Source organism: Serinus canaria, chromosome 12, assembly GCF_022539315.1.
Source record: "Serinus canaria isolate serCan28SL12 chromosome 12, serCan2020, whole genome shotgun sequence".
In the NCBI taxonomy this organism is placed as follows: domain Eukaryota; kingdom Metazoa; phylum Chordata; class Aves; order Passeriformes; family Fringillidae; genus Serinus; species Serinus canaria.
The window spans coordinates 3,181,548-3,195,929 of NC_066326.1; the positions used below are offsets into that span (position 1 = coordinate 3,181,548).

Below are 14,382 nucleotides of genomic sequence, written 5' to 3' on the forward strand. Positions count from 1 at the left end.
GAATGTTGCGTGGTCTGTACTACTCAGTCATCAGAGCAGCATGTAGCAAATACAGAGAAATAGCCTTTGTCTTGTATTTTCTTTTACAGAACCCCTTGAATAATGATATTTAGTGCTTACATATGACTGTGAAGATCATGCTGTGGCTAATAACTGCTCAATAATTTCCCCCCACTGTTTAATAACACCCTTACTCCAAAAGGGTGATCTGAGGCACAGAGGGAATGAAGTTCTAGAAGTTCTTGCCAGATTAGGGTTACAGACCTGGATTTTGGTGGTTTTGTAACTTCTCTGTGTAAACCAAAGCTTCTTCTCACCTGTATCTGTTCTCAGATTTTTCACAGTTACTTTAGGAGTGAGGAAGTCACAATTCTGGGAGATTTCCTCTGCTCTGCCTGCACATTTTTCATGCAGTTCTGTACTGGCACCCTCAAAGCCAGCAGCTGATTTCAACTGGTGATTTACTGAGGTATTGTTAAGATGTTCCATAGCAAATTGCCACGTTAAAAACATGCTGAAACTATTGATTTTTTCTGCAAAGGAATTACTGTTCTCATAGATTTCATTTTTGTCAGGGTAACAAAATGGTCCTAATTTCCTCTCTCAACACAAGTTGGTTCAGGTCCCAGCCCTGAATGCCTCTACGCAGCTGCTTGGCATTTCTTAAGACAAAATCAGATTTTCAGAGTTATTATTTTTAAGCACATCAGCCCTGAAAGAGTATAAATTAAATCTGGCATTCTCTTCTCACTAACTGGTAAACTTGTTTGTTTAGCCCTGGGACTGCTGGGGAAGAAGGAGGCTTTTGAAAAGGCTGACTGCTGGCCACCTTAAGAAGTTTGCAGCACAATTAGGGTACTGTTGAGGTAGTCTAAGCTGTCACAGCCTTGCTGAAACCTGGAGGATTTATGCCATCTGGGACTCACCCGGTGTTTCATGCTGCTCACAGGAAGGATCATTAGTTTAGGAGTTGAGAACACGTCTTAGTTCATTTGATTGATTTTCCCCAAAGCACACTCATGTGCTACAAATTACAGGCTGCTTTTCCAGGACGTGCATTTCTTCACAGATTACACACGAGAACAATGAAACTTTTTAGCGAATCTCGTGGATGTACAAACAAAATTTGCCGTTTGCTGCCTGTTCCCCCTGCTGTAAGTGTGGTGTTTTGGCAGAGCCACTTTCTGCTCGCAGGAGGGGGTTAGGTGGATTTCAGGCAGATTAATTTGGTAGCTGTGTTCACAGCACAGCCTCTGAAAAGTCACATCAGCACAGAGGAATCCATCAGCCGCAAGGGAATGGCAGGACAGGACACTCTGGCAGGAGCATGGTGAACCTTTCCCTGCCAGGGACACAAAGTGGAGCAAGGATGGCTGTAAAACTGAGTGAATGAATAAAAGAAGAAGCATTCCTTGTGGTCTGCTGGTGCGTGATGGTCTCGTTTTTCCAGCAGACTGAGCCTGTGGCTGAAAGGGCTCAGTGTGCTGCTCTGGCTGCACTGTCCCTGCACACTGCTGCTGCCCTGCTCACCTATCACCACTCACAGGCAGCTTCCACACATAATCACTCCATAAAATCACTGTCTGAGCACACCTTCAATTCCTGATTTGCTGGTGAGCACTTTTTAAAACAAAGCCAGCTTTAGCAGGATAATCCTAAGCCTGCAGCTCCTCGCGGGACGCTCGGTGCCAGCTGAACCCTGACAAGGATATGGATTAAACAGAATTGTCCTGAATGGAAAACTCAGCCCTGCCAACAAGATTTACTGTGCAGCTCCTTACACTCAGGAATTAATTTTCTAGAAGAAAACATTTTCAGACAGTGACTTCAAATTGGCTGTTGCAGTTCCTGCCAGGACACGCAAGCACACGAGAGCGTTTGTGGGGAGCGAGCGCGGCGGGGCAGCCGCTGCAGCTCCAGCAGACTCAGCTCTTTTTGGAGGTTGTGCTCCCAGAAAACTTTCCAAGGCCTTTGTCCCTATCTGCTGATGGTGGCTCACAAAGCAGCATCGTGCCTGTGCTGAAACACGGGTGCCACAACTCGGGAGAAAGGGAGGAATAAGAACAGCCCGGAGAGGAGAATGTAAATGAAAACAGGCGCCCTCGGTTATCGCTGCATTTTTTTCCTCTCATAAATTTATTTCCCTGATTTCGTACCAGCACTGCAGGCTGAGCTGTGGCAGGGAGGTGGGGAGAGCAGGGGGATGAGCCAGAGAACCAACCAAAGAGGTGCAACAGGATTTCTACACTAAATACTCTAATATTGTTCTTCCCACAAGCAAAACCATAAAAAAAATTGGATGGAATGAAACTATAAGTGTTGCAAATAAAAAAAGCAATGTTGTTTCAAATGTTATGGACCAACACTCTCTGACCTGCAGGCTGCAGAGCTCGGGTTGTAAGGATATTTCATGCTGCAACTTTTGGAAAGGTCCTGTGTGGGTTCCCCTCAAATTTCCACACCATCTTATTCTTTCTTCTTTTCAGTAGAAGTCCACATCATGCTGACCCTAAGTGTAATGTGGGCATTCTGAATCTGTGGAAGCTTAGGATATTGGTCTCAAGGGTGTGTTGAATGAATAAGAGGTAATTAAGTTATCAAAAAAAGCTCTCAAACTCAGGAATAGATCCCTTATGCATAACACATCTTAAATTAATGGGATTATGGTTTGGAGTCCTCTCTCCCCTGCACTTCCCTCCACTTTTGCTTTCCTTGCTCACACAGTCTGCTTGAAAACAATAATTTCAGTCTTTAGCCAGCATGAAATCTCTGCCATAAAACCATCAATGCTCTCGAGATGGGGACCATGACAACTGTGCACAAATCAGGAAAAGAACTGCCACTGCTGGAACTGGGAGGAGTGCCAGATTTTTTAGTGGGATGGAGCATCCACAGTCCTTGCAGAGAAGTTAAAAAATGTTGCTCATGTTTGTGTTGGAATTGCAGTTAAACAGGAAATTGCTCTCGAGAAAAAGGAGAATCAATTATGAGGAATTTGCTTTCCAGGTTGGATCCTCTTGCCTCAAACCTCTCGTTACTGTAAGGTTGGAAAAACTGGGAGAAAGGTCTTACTGATAAAGTGTTTTAAAGCACAGTGAAAGTCACAGATTGTTTAGCAAGTGTTGTTTCTCTTTGGTGTGGTTAACCTGTTTGGGACCACAAGGAGCAAGACTGGGGAGGAGATGCAAACTGCTTTGATGATTTCCAGTCAAATCACACAAGAACTCAGGGGCTCACTCCACTGACTCCTGTGGTGGTGAATTCCCTCATCCATCCTCCCTCAGCTGTGTTTGCCACTTTCTGCTGAACCAATCCTTGCTAATTGCCTGGATGATCCAGCTCTTGGTGGGAGCCTGCCTGCCTTGGGTGAGGCAGGGAGAAGTTGTGCCAAGCCTGGTGTGGCACCTGGAGGCTGCAGGTCAGCCCTGGCTTGGCACCTGGGACAGTTTGTGATGAATTCAAAATACAAACCGCCTATCAATCTAGAATTTGGGGTTAGGAATTATTACTCTGTCAAAGAAGTGGAAAATAGCTGGTACATCCTCTGTAGCCCATCAGGGAGAAACGTGTCAGCCTTCAACAAATGTTGGGGCATTTTAAAGGATGCTCATAGAGCATATAACAATGGGACAGTTTCATCTTTTCATTTGTGGTGCAATTCCTTGCATTTTAAATCCTCTCATCAGTTTTCCACATTTCAAGCCAAACCATTATGATTAACTGTTAGCTTTTATTTTTAGATTTTTGAATGCACGGAGTCTTTTTAGAGAAAACACACAGAATGTCCTATCAACTATTTTCACACATTTGGTATCATAATTGGGCAATCAGGCACAATCATCCTTAATTTAGTACATATGAGGCACATTACCATGCCAGTTGGGTTAAAGATATGCATGAAGTAAGTGCAAATTAACTGACAAAAGGAGCAAGCTCAGACCAGCTCTATCAAAAGGCACTTGAGTCCCATTTGCATAATTCTTCATTTGGAATTAAAAACGGAATTTGTTCAGCAAACGTGAAAAATGCCAAGTGTGGGAGAATGACCCAATCTGCCTGGGGATCCCAAATCCTGATCCTGCAGCTCAGCCCTGGTTCCTTTGGGTGGAGGGAGTTTTCTTCAGAGCAAGAGCGTGGTGCTGTTCTGGTGGGAAGTACAAAGTCTCTCCTGCCCAGTGGTTTTTGTAGTTTTAATGACAAATAATAGTAAACAAAATCGATTCCAGCACTGGGTGTGGGGGTTTTTTGTTTGTTTTATCAAAGTTGCCAAATGTGGGGGAATGGTAGGACAAGAAACACTGCAGACAGGAAACCTGGAAAAGGAGAGAGCTCAGTAGAAGCTTGTCAAATGTACTCTAGAAAATTGTATGGCAATCGTGGCTTTAGATTCATGCTGTCCTTCATACATGAGGCTTTTTCCTTTGCTAATTAATCAGTTCTTTACACTATGAAAAATTATCCACAATTAACTGCAGTTCTGGGCTTGAAACACTGAGAGGTGACAGCTTATCAACGTTGGGAATTTAGTTCCAACATGGCTGAGTGCTGCTTTACTTTCTGCATGTTTTGATAAATTTCAAAACAATGTAACCTGACTGCTTTATGTTCCACTACAAAGTGCAGCTACAGGTCTTGTAAAGTTTTTAGGCTCTCATAAATACAAATGGGACTGGGCTGACAATAATAGCAGTTGAAAAATTTTGCTTCACCACTGAGGCTTTTAAATGAGAACAGTATTTTCCTTTTAAGACTTTTATTGTACGTTTTTAGTATCCAAAGTAAATTTGTGTTGTGTTAGCTTTCATATAAATGAGTGCCATCTTTCAAGAAGCTTCTATCTGTAAAGTCTTATCTCTCTAAAGGGAATTTACCTCTGGAAGGTGAATTTTGGTTTTAAAGGCTGTGTGGGGGAATATTCCATCCAGAAAGGAAATTTGAGCCTTTGGGGTGAAGGAGGAGTGGTGCAGGAGGGTGGTGTGGGCTGAGCAGTAAATGGTGAACATCCCATCCCTGTGCACATGACAAGGAACATCCCTTGGTGAGGGACCAGGGCATTCCTAGTCCCAAAGAGTGCAAACAGTGCAGGGGTCTCATCTCCAGTTTAAATTATGCATTAAATGTGCTTCAGTTGTGTGAAGCAGGTGGGAAAAGAGGCAGAGTATGGAAAACAGTGTATTTTGTTAGTGCCCATTTTCCATAGTTAGTTGAGCCTGGTGTTAAAATACTCTTTAAAAAAACCAAAAAACCACTAATTTCTAGATCCCTTATTGTAGGACTGGACCTGTGGATCTCAGGAAAGGCATTCCCTTTCCCCCTGGCACAGTCATCATCCACAGCCCCAGAGGAGTATCCACATTAATTACATGCTCCATTTAACAGCAGTACAAAATTAATCCTGTTTGGACAGAGATTAGATGCCATGTGAAGAGCTGTGTCTGCTCTCTCCAGCGTGGTGAATTTTATCTCATAGTGATTGCATTTAATCTTTATTATTTTTTGCCATCATCCCCGTGACTTTGAAGGGCACAAAAGTGCAAAGCTGAAAGCAAGGAGCAGTTTGGGGATGGAGCCTGGCTCGGGGTCCAGTTTAACTCCTGCACACAATTTCAGAGACAGGAGCCACAGGTGCTCAGTCCTGGAAAATACCACAGGGCTGTGGGGAGCACTGGAATGCCATCTCCAGTTTTAACAAACAGAGTAAAATCCCTGGGTGCTTCCAAGGATCATGGCAGGGCTGGGCTTGGAGAGGACCTTTGGGGAGCAGCTAATCCAGCCCTTGCTCCCAGAGCCTGGACCCAGGACCACGAGCCTGCCTGGGGGGAATGAAGGCTCACACACATCCTGCACCTGAATAGTCCTTTGGGCTGAGCAGGAATGTGAGCTGCAAACTGGTAAATATTATACATCTGCCTGATTGATTGGATGAATTTGAGAAAGAAACCAGCAACAGGAAGGGAGAGTGAAAATGTTTCCTGAAGGTGGGAGGAGAAAAAAAAAAAAAAAAGACATAGAACTTTTTAGTGCTATTTTTTTCCTTCTCTCAGCTCTGCAGGCCTCCCAGCTCAGGAAGATTTAGTTTACTTCTTAAAAGGTCTTGCTTATAAAGCAGACCTTTTTCTGGCTCTGGCCAGCTCTAATAAAAATTAGCAGTAACTTTAGCAGCTGCCATACCACATGACTGCTTGGAATTGCATAACTTCTTTTTCCTCCTAAAGAAACACACAAAGATCATCTGATCTCCACCCTTGCAGCCTTCTCCAAAGTGTTTTTCTCTGACTTGATTCCTAAACAGAAATCTTTTTCTCCTTTCTTTTCTCAAGCCCAGCTAATGGTGAGGGGCTCTGGGCAGAGCTTTCATCAGTTAAGTGAATAAGGTGATTATTTGTATTTTTGCTACTTCAAGCTCTGTTACTGTTCATAAGTAAGAAGCCATGCCATGGACAATAAAAAATATTTATTTATGGAGATTTAGGACCCGTATTTCTGGGAGCGTGGGTTTGGATGGAGGAGCATTGTGGTTTGCCAGGATCCTGGTGGGAAGGACAAAGCTTCCCTGGCCACTCTGGATGTAAACTGGACACAGACTCTTGGCTCAGACCAGTCCTGTTTGGAAATCCCCAAGTACCCAACCTGATCTGCTGACAGAGGGATGGAAATTGGAAATTGTCAGCCTCTTCTAGATGTGTGACATATGGAGATGAAATTGCTTTCTGCCTAATTGTTTCCCTTTAGCAAAAGAAAAAACAAACCCCAAGCTGATCATCTTCATCAAAACCTAAGAACAAAAACCTCCTTTTCTGTACAGCACTTTTGTTTTCCAAGCAACTTTCTTTCAAAGAAAAAAAAAATAGTTTTGTCAGGATACTTCACTGACTGCATATTTATTTATCTCTCCCTTGTAGCTCATTCAGAATTCATTCCTGTTTTGTAACTCTTAAAGAAATCTCCTGTCTGTAGTTACAAGGGAGGCTTAAGTGATTGAATTAAAAAGAACCCATGTGTGTCAGACTCTTAAAGCTTGCTTCATCCTAAACCCAAACAAACAAAGGCAGGTGATGATAATACCATGGAATATGAGATGCTGCTGAGGAACCAAGGCTGCTGGCACCCAGGGAAGCTCTGGAAGCTGCAAGGGAAGCTCTGGAAGCTGCACCTCCTGGAGCCTGCCACTGCCTTGCACCCAGCAATGTTCCCACAACTGAGCTGAGCTCTCTTAACCACAATAAAATAGGAATAAAATGAGAATGTATGTAATTCTCACATTTGTCTTTTCTCTGCTAGCTTGTCAAGAGCCCTGACTGTCACTTTGGAGTGCAGCTCTGGCCCCTTGGGTGCTGGGGCTGAGCAGATGCACTGAGCTGTGCCAGCTGCACTCCCAGCCCAGCAACGTCCTGCTAGCAGCTCTTGTTTTAATTTCAGTGCTCACACAGCCAGCCCTGGGATTCCTTCCTGTGTTTGAAGGAGCCAGCACATACTGAGCCACTTCGAAATGGAACTTTTCATTGTTTTCCCTTCATTTTGGCCTCCTTCTTTCCCCTTAAAACCTTTGTAGGCAAAGTTTCCTCTGCAGCAGGGGAATCATTCACTGTTTCTATTACAAACCTTTCTCTAGCAACGAGAACCTCCTCCTTCACTTTTAGCCACTTTTATGTCCTGCTGCTAATTAAAATGCTCTCTGTCTTTCTCTGCTTCTAAGCTGGCCCAAAAGCAAAGTTTTTGCCCCATTTTTGGCCTTTGCAGACTCACAGAGCAGCTGATGTTAAAGTGAGTTCCAAACCAAGGGTGGCAGAGAGAGCAGTGCAGGATATTCCAGCCCCTGGCACATCTCCAGCCCACTGAAGCACTTTCCCTGCTCTGGCACTGCAGTCCAGCTCCTTTTCCCAGCCTGCCTTCCCCAGACCCTGCTCTGGTTCTTTGTTAGACACCCAAACTCTTTAGAGTAATGAGGAACACTTTGGTGACTCAGTATCTCAGTGGCTTTTTTAGTGCCCTCACTATTTCAGAAATAGGAGCTGGGAGGCTGAGAAGATGCTGTGAAGTTTCTTTTGGAATGAAATGAATTTTGTGCATAATCTAAGAGAAAACCCCTCCAGACTGGAGTGACATTCCATCATTTAAACTTTCTGCTTGCTTTAATGCTGTGTTACAAGTTGAACAGATCCACAGAGCAGAGGAACCAGAGCTAGGATGATACACCTGTCACTGCCTCTGTCCCTTTTGTCCCAAATAACTAAAAATAACTTGTTTTACTTTTGTTTGTCCCCCTGCCCGAGGTGCTCTTCAGCATGAACAAGATGCAGAGACTGGTGCTCAGCTCTTTTTTGTGTCTGATTGCAAGGAGTGAGTTCCCCTCCTTTAGAAAACCTTTGGAGAAAAACTAAGCCCAAAAGGTTTTAACTGCTTAGGAAGTGTTTCAGGAAACAAATGCAATTATCATGGCTGCTTCAAGGCAGTTGTCAGTGAAGCGATAAACCATGGTAGGATTTGCTTATCCTTGTAGGAAAATGCAAATTAAGGCTATAAATGGAGGTCTTGGGAAAGGTCCTGACTCTTTTTGCCTCCAGGCTCATAATCACCCCCGGTCATTGGTGTTCTCAGGCAATCAGGTGATGTACATCATCTCCTGCAGGGACAGAAAGGACTGGGAAGTGAAGTGGGCAGTGAAACGTGCAGGAAGAATGAATGCCTTTGTTTGTGTCTATCCCTCACGTGTTAATCACTTGTCAACTGCAAACCACAACGTCTCAAGCCAGGCAAGGCCCTTCTCCAAGGAAATTGAGCTGGGTGGCCAGGGATGGGAGGATGGGGTTTTAAAAGTTGCTAAAAATGGAAAGGCAAAGGCTGCCCTGAAGTAAGGAGCACAATGTGTGATGGATTTGATGTCTGTCTAGCTGAAGTCAGCAGTGAAGATTTCACTGAGGGAGTTTTTGGGTGCTGATGGACACATTCATAAAGTCTGCTCTAAGCTAGGGATAAAAAAATAAATTTATAACTATTTTTTGGAACTGTTACTGGAGGTTCTGTGCAAGCCTAGAGGACCTGTAGGTGAGCAGACACCCCTGGGATAAAGCTGCCCCATAAATTGTCTATCACAGTGGAGAAACTGAAGCATGTTTGAGATGTTCAGGCTAAGGGGGGGATTTGTTTTACTCCAGCCACAGTCACTGCTTATTTGCCTAAATTAAAGGATATGCATTAGATAAACAACAACTGGGTCTTAGGCACTGCTCAGTGTCAGAATCCATAAACATGGGAAAATAATCTACAAGTGACAAATTCCCTGATCCATAACAGGCACAAATGTATTTTCCATCTATTCTGGATACTTAAGCCATTAACTCATTTTTGGAGAATCCAAATTGTGGGATTTGACACTTGAGAAGAATTTTATGGAAAACAGTGTCAGATTTTCAGTTCAGTCTCCCACTTTGTAACAACACAGTTGTTGTAAACAGCTCCATTTCTGCTTCCTTCAGTTCCTAATATCCACATTTGCAACTGCTTTTATCCTCCCAGTAAACCAGATTTTTGACAGGAGAAAGTGAACCACAATGTATTATGTTGCTGCCTAAGTGCTACATATTTCCTTTTTGAGTAAATGAAATGCAGCATTACCTTAATGTCTGAAAATGAAAAACATTGGGTTGTTTTTTAATATCCTTTTCAGAATATCCCTGTTATTTTTTTTACAGTGCAGTCACTTTCTAGTCCTGATTTTAAGTTTTGATTTCTGTCATTAACTGCAGAGTAGATGCAGGCTTGGAGCCTGGAGTAATGACTTTGAAACACACTGACTTCTACCACTCTTGGTGATTTAGAGGGACACCAGGCTTGTGTTATTGTCAGGCATCCAAGTTATTTAAAATCACTTTTCTCTGAATGTAAATTTTTTGTGCGTGTCATGATCTAACTAGATTTATTCTGTTCAAGTTTACAGTTCAGCTCCACAGTTAAAAGTTTTCTTTTCCTTGGATGTACAAATTCAACAGTTTCTAGATCAAGGTCAGCTCTAAGCTCCAGTTTATTTTGGTTGTTCTCTCCCAACCATGACTTTGTCCATCATTTAAATTGCCTTTGGATTAAAGTATTTTGTTCTATCAAAACACGGGGCATTTTAGGCATTAAGAGCACTGAGCATATCTCTGCATCACAAATGGGCCTGATTTTTGTTTTCCTTTATCCTGCACTGTCAGACAGAGGATTTCCTACCGTTGTTTGGGAAAAGAAAGCTGGGGCTGGAAAGGAAAGCATAAAACTGATTGCCTGATGGTTTAGTGTTACAGACCACCTACCCTGAGAGGAGAGGCACTGAAATTCTGAAAGAGAAAAAAAAGCCATAGCCCAGCAACAAACAAATAAGGGAAAGCTTAGTGGAAAATTAGTGGAACAATAAAAGATGATTCCATTCTGGTAACACTTTGGTACTTGGAACAGCTTTACATGGGAGAAAATAAAAAGCAAAAGGAGCCACTTAGGGGAAAGCCATTAGACAGACATTTAGAGACTTTCTAGACAGACCTAATATAATTTTATACACTTAACTTGTTATAAAATCTCAGTGTATTCAGATGTTGTCTTACATAATTCCTTGACGTGACAGTTAAAAGAAGGGGAAATAAGTAAATAGATAAGGAAGGGAAAGAAAACAAAGCATGCATCTCTCCAGAAGAGGCTTCTAAGGGAAGAAGTTTTAAGTTCTTTTGGGACCTCAACAAGCAATTTATTTAGAAACTGTTTATAAACTATTTTTATAAAGTCTCAGTTGGTGACAAATAGATGAATACCTTAAATAACCTGGTTTGCTTTGGGGCAATGTGCACAGTGCATTCTCCACACATCTGACTAAGGGGCAGCTCTGTCCCTGGGGGTCCTGCTCCCCTACAAACCAAAGATTTTCCCAAAATAGGAGAATCTGACTGCAAAACCTCAGACTGGTGTGGAGCACTGAACTCAAGGCAGGGCATTACCACAGCCAGTTTAGGGCGTTCAGCTGAGTGCATGAAACACTTCAAAAAACACAGAAATAAGAAAAGCTGAAGTTGAAGAGAATATTTTCCAGAGACAGCAGCTACACCTCACTGCTGTTTGTCTGGCTGCTCAGCTTCCATGAGAACACTGGGGAGGAATTTAGAGGGGAATAAAACCTTTTATTCCCAAAGACATTTATCTCCATCCCAGTCACTGGGGAATCCAAGAGCACAAGTGCAGAGGCCAAGTGGACACATCCTGGCTGGTGGAACAGGCTGTGCTCCTGTGCTGCAAGCCAGCAAGAAGAGGAGTTCTTGCCTTGGTAACCCTGAGGGGATGAAATTTGGGTTGGGATCTCCTCTTTTGGGGCGAGCCTGAATCCAGCTATTGTTTCATGGCAGAACAGCTGCAGGGGACACCAGGGAAGTTTGCAGGAAGAAGGAAAAGCTGATTTTTGTTCAAGATGGAGCTGAAGGTTTTCTGGTTAAACAGATGTTCCTGCAGTGGCTGTTTTGTGCTGATAGAATCCATTGTCAGCCTGTAAAAGCCAATAGGTTCAATGAAGCAAAATGATGTCCAGTCCATTTTAAGAGGCACCAGGGCAAATTTCTCACTTCACCCACTAAAACCAAGGTAAGATTTCAGTTATAAATCAAAATGGCCATTTCTACCCTGTCAGTGGAGGAGGAATTCCACAGGGGCAGCTGCCAGGCTGCTGTGAAGGCTCACACTCACTTTCCTTTCCAGGTGGGGACTGGGATTGTTTCAAAGACCCCTTTTAAGAGACCCCTCTCACTGAGCTCTGGGATGTGGAAGGAGACTGGAAACTTTTGAATCCTTGCAACAGGTGGTTAGGGTCAAACTGCAGTGCAGAACAGTTGTAGTCTTTCCAAGGTTTTCATTTTAGCCCCATGAATTATGTCTCATTTAGTGAGGCAGGACTTTCAGCAATTGTGCACATAATTTCTATTTGATTTTTCTAATAAGCAGCCAGGGCAAGGGTGATTTCTGTTCTCTCTGCCTCAGAATGTGTGTGAGCAAACAAACATCTCATCTCATCAGCAGCAGCAGCAGCACAATGACCAGATGTCTTGTTTATGCTTTAAAATATTTTTGTTCCAGTCCATAGATGAAATTCTTTCCACTTTAAAAATGTTCAACTTGAACTTGGGCAGTTAAAGGATTCCTGATGACAGAGTTGGATGAGCCAGCAAGATACACACTCTTCTCAAGGGCTTTCTTACATTGAATTAATGTCAATTCCTTTCGAGGCCTGAAGTGAGACGAAAATTTTCTAAGATTTCTTCTGTTGTTTTTATTGATCCTCTGGATGGATCAATAAAATTTGAGATTTGAGCCCCAAGACCCAGCAAGAGCAGAACTGCTGCCTGAAAACTGAACTAAGGCTGCCCTCAGCCTGCAGGGTCAGAGGGGTTTGAAGAATCTCCATTCCTATTTCTCCCAGGAATATAAGAATACACTTTAACAAGTACACATCAGAAACTGGCCCAGGTGAAGGTTTCATGGTTCTTTCCTGCAGTGCCAGCTGTCAGTTCTAAACCCCCACAGTCCATGTCTGAAATTCTTCTGAAAAAAGAGTTGTGCTCATTTCTCTGGTGGTTCTCCCAGCAGTGCCCTCCTGGAATACCTGCAGCTCTCACAGCTCTTCCCTGCTGCACTCAGCACAGCCACACGGCCTCTGCTCTTCCCAGTGGGGAGGTGGGAGGGGAAAATGATCAAATGCTGGTAAAAACAAGGGCCTGCTAAAATTAATTGTGTCCCTACTGCCAGTGCTGAGTGGAGAAATGACCTGAGTGGGGTGAATGGAGCAGAACAGACTTGAGCAACAGGAGGTAAATAACAGTATTTTACAGAAACATCAAATATTTGACAGTTTTACAGCCAGCTTGTTATTCCTGACAGCTGTTGCACGGGGATGAAGAGCCTTTGCTCTTCCCATTTCTGGCTTTCTCAATCCTCAGAGCAGCTCATGGCTGGAGGAGGTGCTGAGAGCCAGCTCTGTGTCAGTGCCACGGGGCATCCGAGGGGTTTTCACTTCCCCAGCTCTCCCAGGTTTATTTCAGCAGCTGACCAGATATAAAACAGGGCTGCAGTGGGGTTGTTTCACACATTCTGCACTGGAGAGGGTGGGCACCTCCTGCCCTCCTCAGCCTCTAACCCACCACAGAACACTCACACAAAATCCAAGGCTGGGGCTCAGCATTTGTTATTGTTCTGTAGCAGTGCCTGGGGACCCTCCCAGAAATCAAATCCCCATTGTCACCTGAGCCCATCTCCAATAAACTGAAACATAAATATTCCAAAATGTTCAGCAGGGTGGAGCCAAGAGGGGTTATGTCACAATTGCTGTCAGAAGTGACCCACAGAATCTCAATTTACCCACTTCCATGGGCTGGCACCCCAAGGTTTAGTCCAGGGAGTGATTTAACCACAAAGGCAGCAGCTTCCCTTGGAGGGGGAATAAATCCACAACTGTAATCCTTTCCAGGTTCAGTGCTGCTCCTGGGTAGGGATGGAAGCTCGTGGTAGTTTCACAGTGCCTTTGTCTAGACTAAGATTTAAATAGATAATTCTAAAAATTCAGTGTATGACAGATGTGACATAAATCACTGTATGCTGAGCTAGACAGGGGAGGGATTAGGGAGGCATCACTTTCAGTGTGACCAGCTGAGCTTGTATTAAAGTCCAGATCACACCTACACTGGTTTTGGGGATTTTTTGGGTTATGCTAGAGCAGACTTGCTAACCAGTTCTAACACAATTGGAATCAGTGGAATTGGGACACAGCATAAAGTGACAGACAAATGAACACAGAGAAAATTAGGGAAAATATCCCTTCATTAATAACAGAATGGTTTTTTAGAGTTTTACTCATCCTTAAAATATAAATCAATTCCCTTGAGATTAAGAGAGCAATAAGAAGTCTGAGACAAAGTAGGGATCTTTTCAGAAAAGTTTTGAAAACAAATACTTAGATTACTAAAATACTTCTTGACCTGCAGCTAGAGCACCTGCAGTTCTCTACTCTAAAACCAAGATAGACCTGCACTTCCATCATGAATGGGAAGCACCCATGACCTGGATAACAGCTGCTTTAAGTTCCAGTTGTATTAAAGTTTGGTTTTTCCATGAATTATGTATTCAGCTGTAGCTTGCTGGATTTGTTCCTAACAATACTCCTCCTTTAAATAAAAAGCACAACGTGCACCAGTGTCAGATGGAGAAAACATTTACTCTGTGTGTACCTAAGAGTCCCAGAGGGAGATTGGGGTGTCCAAGGAATGCAGGGTGGGGTGGGCTGTGGCTTCCCTTCAGCCCTGGCTGTCAGGCCAGCCCCAAATTGCTCTTTCTGCTGCCATTTTTAGTGATTTGGTATCAGCAGCTCCAGCCCCT

General features: G+C 43.5%; 1 protein-coding gene across 1 annotated transcript in view; it reads left to right on the forward strand.

Annotated features, from left to right (window-relative positions):
• The window catches only part of PDZRN3 (PDZ domain containing ring finger 3), a 131,037-nt gene that overhangs the window by 11,157 nt on the left and 105,498 nt on the right, over positions 1 to 14,382 (forward strand). The gene's annotated exons all lie outside the window — the stretch shown is intronic.